This window comes from Balaenoptera physalus (genome assembly GCF_965194825.1).
Source record: "Balaenoptera physalus genome assembly, chromosome: 12".
NCBI lineage: Eukaryota > Metazoa > Chordata > Mammalia > Artiodactyla > Balaenopteridae > Balaenoptera > Balaenoptera physalus.
In genome coordinates this window covers 55,329,906-55,334,905 of record NC_138897.1, presented here as the reverse complement: position 1 = coordinate 55,334,905, position 5,000 = coordinate 55,329,906, and the positions used below count along the sequence as shown (strand labels likewise).

At 38.2% G+C, this 5,000-nt stretch overlaps 1 protein-coding gene across 7 annotated transcripts in view; it reads right to left on the bottom strand.

Annotated features, from left to right (window-relative positions):
* ZNF521 (zinc finger protein 521) overlaps positions 1–5,000 on the bottom strand; it is a 279,324-nt gene that overhangs the window by 106,552 nt on the left and 167,772 nt on the right. Inside the window, exon 5 of one of the 7 annotated variants that reach the window (XM_082417817.1) lies at positions 1,793–5,000. This exon is cut by the window's right edge and continues 194 nt beyond it. The exons of the other annotated variants lie outside the window; for them this stretch is intronic. The gene's annotated coding sequence lies outside the window, so the exon portion shown is untranslated. Of the gene's footprint in view, positions 1–1,792 lie in introns of those variants that run through there. 7 annotated transcript variants of the gene reach the window in all.

Genomic DNA, 5,000 nt, shown 5'->3' with positions numbered 1-5,000 from the left:
AAAGGTGACATCTGATGCTCAAGTCACAAAATACTCTTTCTAGCTCCTGTCATCACAGTGTTGGAAAATCTTCACTAACCTGAAATGCCAGAACTAATGACCAGATTTAATATGACTTCATAAATAATTTAATAATAATAGACTTAGAGTATCTCATTCCCTATTCTGATTGGTGGAAAATCAATTGCACTGTGCCTGGAAATGACTGACTTCCCATTAGAGCTTTTTCCTAATTGCAGTCAAACACAACATCTTCGCCCTTCAGTGGTGCCAGACGGCACAGCAAAAAGTTATTTTTGATATAAATTTTAGTCCTTGTAAGCCCTTAACAACGGTCATTCTTTATCTTTTCTCAATCAGTTGTGACTACAGTAAGTGATCAGTCTGTTGGTTCACACTCTCTCCGGCTTCAAGTGACAAAGCTTAGCACATGAGTTGTTAACTACCTGTAATGACACTTGGTTGATTAATGCTTCAGTGACACCCAATTTGATCTCATGTCCACTATTAAATCACAGCCAGGTAATATAATTTAGTGTTCAAAGATTTTATAAAGGACGCAAAATTGGTTTTGAAGGCCATTCACATTCTTAAAGGTAAGACCGATTATACAATGCAGGCCTATTTTTCCCTTGGAGTTTCAAGGAATTAATTTTTCACTAACATCTACCAGAAGCTGTATTTTGGCATTTGTGCTTACAAATTAATAAACTTGTTTTGTCTCTGAGTCAGTGGCTTTCAGTGGCTACTTGTCGGGGGGACAGTCTGATTCCAGTACTAGAAAGTCAAGGGCAAGAAAATATAACTGGCTTGGATCCAACACAGGGAGAGGGATTGGCTACGGCCCCTTGTCCATGTTCTACATCTCTAGTTTTGACAAACAGGCAACTTACAAAAATCGCATTCATAACTGTGCAGCAGAATTCATATATACACCGAAACATAAAATTTTATTTAGTGAAATGAGAATCCAATAAATGAGTATTACAAACAAAACAAAACACCAAAAATAACAGTAATGAGTAGTGAACTGCTATGAATAACTGCATTCTGCTCACCTCACACAGAATCCAAATTAGAAACCATTACTGCATCGAAGACTTGTTCTCAATAGCAGTTAAGCTTCTTTGAATGGATTCCCTATTGTATAAAAAGAGTGCCAGTCTTTGACTGCCAAAATCAATTAGTCGCATTCATTATGCGCCTCTATTTATTAATGTTGTACACTTTAGAATGCACGTGCTGATGGAACAAAAGAAAGTTTTGAAATATCAAATATGTGTTATGATTAAAATCAGAGCAAGAGAAGAAATGATCTTTAGTCTCTAACTGGTTACAAAGCCACTGTAAAGACTAGATTAGTGGTGACAGATTTATAATCTTTTCCAAAACGTAATCCTTATAGTTCAGATTTTGCAACAGAAAAAGTATGCAATTGGTTACAGGTTATTGGCTCCAACCGTTATAGTCAGGAGAATACTGTGTTTCTGTCTCCTGAAATCTAAATATATGATATAATCTTAACGGATGCAATTTTAATTTGTATTGCGCTGTTATAATAAAATGGGGCAACATAAGGCTCTTTACTGATATAGGGTTCAGAGTTAATTCAATGATGCTAAGGATGACTGACTGGTATTAAAAATCAGCAAATAATTAAACCTTACGCTAAAATGAATGAAGAACAATGTTGGCATTCTGGCAGGGTAGATTTTGATGGAATTTACTGTCAAGCTGCCACCCTTAAACTTTCCACATGAAACAAAAACCATAATTTGAAAAAAAAAAAAACAAACTATAATTTGTCTCCCTGTAATAAGTAGTGTTATATTCTTCATTTTCCCTGAAGTACTGCAGCACAAAAGTTGATATACACTGTATCATATGATTCCTACAGTTTCCCCCCGCCCCAACCCAGGAGCAGGGGGCCAGGTAAAAGCGAAGGGTGCATTCATTATTTGTTTTAATGGGAAAAATTATTAATTGCTTTTTGCTATTAAAATTCAAATTTAGAGAGGGATAAGGTAGATACACTACCTTTAGTGTACTCAAACTTTAGAACACTTAAAGTTTGAGGGGAAAACCACATACCCATTAAGGCCTGAAATTATAACAGACACTCAACAAATACATTTGTCATGCCTCCTAGGATTAGCTTCTAAAATGCTGCTTGTGGCTCTACCCCAGTCGTCCCTACTTTCCAAAAATTCATTTAGTTCCCTGAGCCTATTTCCACTGCTGACTTTGGCAAGCTATTCTATATTCCATCTACTTACTGTGTTTAAGGAAACTTCCCTTCGAATTGCTAAAATGTGATAGTCTGGTCCAGTCCTCCATTTCAGTCATGACCTCTATGCTTTCAAATTAGTTTCTACTTCAAAAAGCTTACTAGCACCAAACTGACTGCCTTTTAGGAATATTATTCCCTTCTACTAAATCCCCACTTAGCTCTCCTTTCCCCTGAGCTAAACAGACCTGATTTATCAGTCTTCAAATTGCACGCTCAAAGCACTTTTTAGTACCTAAGCACCCAGGTACTGGGGTGATAGACATGACTAAATGCGTTTCAGAGTAGATAAGACAGGAAAGAGAATGTGTAGGAAGCTGACATGCTAAACAAAATTTCAAATATAATCGGAAAGAGAGTTCCTTTACTTCCATTTCCATTCTTAGTAGCAGCGTATCCCGTTTACTCCTCAATCTTCCCTCAAGTTTCCGTTATCTTTTCTGGGCTACACAGTCATCGGAACCAACTTTTGAACATGAACTACGAAGCTTATTCAAGGATGCTGCATGCAATATACACTCTTACCTAGAAAGTCCCCCACTATTAAGCAGACATCCTGTTAAAGTTGTGTGAATAAAACTCCCAAGGAACTGAAGCCGCACGGTGCTGTTGGCTTACAGCTTTTTATACCATGTAGCTGAAGTATGCAAACAGGTTTTTACAAAAAATCTTGTCACAAAATGTTCCACACTCTTTCCCAAATTTATCATATCCACTAACTTAGCAATAATGCACTACATGCCAGCAAGAACGATAAACCTGAGTGAGTCCTGGAGTGATGCTGTGGGATGTATATTCAATTTTTATTAAAATATGTACATTCCCACAGCTCGATTTCTTCCAGGCCCAGGGCTAGTGGGCCTGTGCTAATTTACATGGCTGATGGAACTCATAGGTTAAAATCAGAGGGTAGGTGCTGGCTTGATGAGCCCCCAAGGAGACCTGTATGCAGTCAATTCCTGATTCTTTTCACACGTTATTTGACCTATGCATAATACCTCTGACCTGGACACATTTTCCTCATCACACATTCCATCCCAAGCGTGCCTCTTCCAATCCCTGGCTAGATTCCTTTGCGGCCAACCATCCAAGGCCTCTTTCTGTTAAGGAGAGAACTCTGGGAAAAGGTTTCCTTGTTACCTGACCATCTTAGAGGAAGCTTTCCTAGTGTCCTTCTCAGTCTGGGCTGGAGGAACTATAAATGTAGCTTCAGTATGTGGGTGTTTTACGAATACCATCTGCATCAAGTGTTTTAGAGTATCCATGCTTACTAACTAGTATGAACGGGGATAATTAAAAATCGGCTGCAGGAGGAAACGAGATAAACCGGAGTGGGGAAAAACATAAAAGGAAGTTATGCAATAGCATTGAGGAAAAAAGGAAAGAAAATTTAAGAAAAAAATCAGCCATTTTACAGGCCTATTTCTTTAACATAAGGACATCCACTTCACACGCTGAAAATATTTTGTCATATTATTAGGCCGATTTTTAAATCGAATTCGATATTTCTCCTTTATTTCCTTACTTCAGTGATAATCCTCTGTATAATACCATTACTCTCACAGTCTATCAAAGATTCATCGCTTTCATTTTATGTAGCAAAAGATATGTTTTCTGAAAGGGTGAAATTACAGGAAATGAATTAACTCTAAAGTTAACATTTTTTTTAAATTTCATTTTTCTGTTTTATGTTTATGTATGATCACGTCAACTTGTTTCTCTCTCTGCGAAACGACATCACAAGTATTGCGCCAATACATTGAAAATCCAAATGCTACACCTCTCTAGAATTTCAGAAAACAAGAAAATCAGATTACCAATTATTTTCTAAGCAAACATCAGAGGGCATTTTGGGGATTAACACTTGTCTATGACAGCTCCCCCACGAGGAGGAGAACTCGGAAACCACTGCAGAGAGAACATATTAGCTTTTTCTGTCTTTCCACCCTGGTCAGGTGGCTGTGGTGAAGCTGCCTCTGTCTCCAGGGAGTGGAAATTCATATCAAAAAATCATTACACATTATATCACTCCATTCCACACGAACATTAGTCTCTACTCATAAGGGGACCCAGGACTCAAGCTAGTATAAATAATGAGCTGCCGCTTATTTTGAGAGGGCAGGTGGGGGAGAGAGCGAGCATTTGGATTGGTTCAGGTGCCTTTGGAGGCCTGGGAAAAGCATGTTCTCTCTGCAGCTCAGCAGATGCCCAGAGTGGCTAACCTGGCCATCACTCCACCTTCACCGCCACGGACACACAGACGTGCCCAATGAAACTTGCCGTTACTGTAGATACAGTAATCCTAGCAACACAACAAGAAAAAGAACCACTTTTGTTCCAACTCTAAAATTGCAGTCAAGGCTCAAGAGACTATAAACAACATCTTTCACTGCTCTGACCCCCATGCAAATTTAAATCCCCCAACCTTTCTGAGCACTGTTGGTGAGCAGCCCCATTACATCTTAATGACTGTCATTAATTTCTAAAGAGTGTTAATTTCAGATTTTTAATCACCCCTTAACTATTCAATTAAATTTCAATAAAATGTTAAGTACTTACAAGTCTTCTCATTTTTCCTAAAATACTTACCACATTAACATGACCGAGGTCCAGTGGTAAAAGCGAATGAAATTAGATGATACAGCACCATTACAACCCCTGTCAGTGAACTAGAAGCATCACTAAGTGCAAACATGTTAATGGAAATTCTAGA